The sequence below is a fragment of the Montipora foliosa genome, chromosome 2 (genome assembly GCF_036669935.1).
Source record: "Montipora foliosa isolate CH-2021 chromosome 2, ASM3666993v2, whole genome shotgun sequence".
NCBI lineage: Eukaryota > Metazoa > Cnidaria > Anthozoa > Scleractinia > Acroporidae > Montipora > Montipora foliosa.
In genome coordinates this window covers 17829742-17831642 of record NC_090870.1, presented here as the reverse complement: position 1 = coordinate 17831642, position 1901 = coordinate 17829742, and the positions used below count along the sequence as shown (strand labels likewise).

Here is a 1901-nt window from a genome sequence, read left to right as displayed (position 1 = left end):
GATTTGGCTGCAATTCGACTCGGTTTTATGTTATCTTAAAATACAATGTAGACTGTTTGCAGTAGTTAATTACACATGACAATCTGCATGCGAGTATAGTCCGGTACAATTGCGAGAATACTATAATTTTAACTTGTTTCTTGTCAAAGAAAATCATATCCTTGCTAATTAGCGTACGTTGAGTTTGTGCATGCTCATCAAAACTATTGGAAATAAATTGAAATTAACAGAAATTATACACTGTGTTGTATGTAAACTGTTTCAATGCTTTCAAGGGATCCCAAATCGGAATCCCTTGAAAGCTTATTACAGGAGCCCATACGCATCTTTCAAAGTTACAATTCACTCAAGCTGGGTTCTGAAAGGGCATACACGAATCCATGAGACTATTATGCTGCAGACACATTTCCATATGATCGCAGACGATCGCAGATCGCAGAACTTTCTGCGATCGTCTGCGATCATATGGAAACACATTTCTGCGATCGTCTGCGATCGTCTGCGATCCTGCAATCGTGATCGCAGACGATCGAAAAAGATAGAACCATGTTCTATCTTCTGGGAATGTCTGCGATCGTCTGTGATCGTTTGCGATCCTGCGATCATGTGGAAACCAAAATTCTGCGATCTGCTATCGAAACGTATCCCATAATATTCTTAATTCTGACCCATGATTCAACGCTTCTAAACCACAAAGCCCGAATGTTCGTTTGTAGCAAAGCGCATTTGTTTTAAACATGGCTGGTATTGAACATGGTAACGTTACTAACGAGGAATTTATGGAAGAAGTTGCGCGGTATGAGTGCGTTTACAACCGTAATAGTAAGGATTTCAAGGACAAAAACAAAAAGGCTAACAGTTGGTGAAAAATCGGCGGGAAATTTAATTTATCGGCGGCGGAGGCAGAGGTCAAATTCCGCAACATAAGAACTGCGTATGATCGTTATCTGAAGCGGTTGAAGACGATACCTTCTGGATCGGGGCGAGATGCAGTGCCAAGAGAATTTCAAAACCTGGAATGGCTCAATCCACATATCGCACACAGACCATCAAGCACAAATCTGAGATCAACGTCACCTGGAACAGTTGAGAGCTCTTCGTTGCCAGCAAGTGACAACGAGGATGACTTCAGCGCTGAGGTCGTGGATGAATGTGGCAAAAGTACAACCGTGAGCCCTACTAATGATTCCATAGAAACGGAAAGCCCTGAACTTGAGGAAGTTAATGAGAGTAACCGAGTCAACGGAGAAACAACTGGAGGGTGTTCCATTGGAAAGACCCCAAAATCAACACGAGGCATCCGAGCCTGGAGCCGCTCAATGGGAATGCGGGAGCTGAGGTGGATAAAGCCATCATGAACACTGCAAATTCCATTGCAGATCACTTAAAACAAATTGGATCTAAAAGAAAGCAGACTGAGGAACCGGAAGATGAAGACAGTCTGTTTTGTAGGAGTTTAGTTCCAAGGTTGAAGCGACTGCCCTCTCAAAGTAGGGCCTTTGTAAGGCTTCAAATTGAACAGCTGCTGTACCAAACTGAGTTTACGGGATCTCGAACACAGCCTAACTTTCCCCAGAATGGTTATGGACACTCTACTGACTATCCATACACCCATGGCGTGAATCGTGAAGAAAATCCTCCAACTTCTAGAACATATTTTCAGTTATGAAATCATTACAGTTCAAGTATTGTAAATCTAAGAAGTTTTTGGTGACATTTATTATTGGTTCAGTTATGAAATATTGAAACTTTTCAAAAGAAGTTGAAAATAATTAATTACGATATAAACAGCAAATTCATCAATTTTGTTCCAGTAATGGTTAAAATCAAAATGCAGGATATGCCAAGTTGCTTTTTTTATTAAAATTATTTAATGAGCACTAAATTGTTCCAGTTGCAAT

At 40.7% G+C, this 1901-nt stretch overlaps 1 pseudogene; it reads left to right on the top strand.

Moving 5' to 3' along the window:
• The first annotated feature begins 737 nt into the window (after nucleotides 1–737).
• Nucleotides 738–1669, top strand: LOC137990223 (uncharacterized; annotated as a pseudogene).
• The last annotated feature ends 232 nt before the right edge of the window (nucleotides 1670–1901 follow it).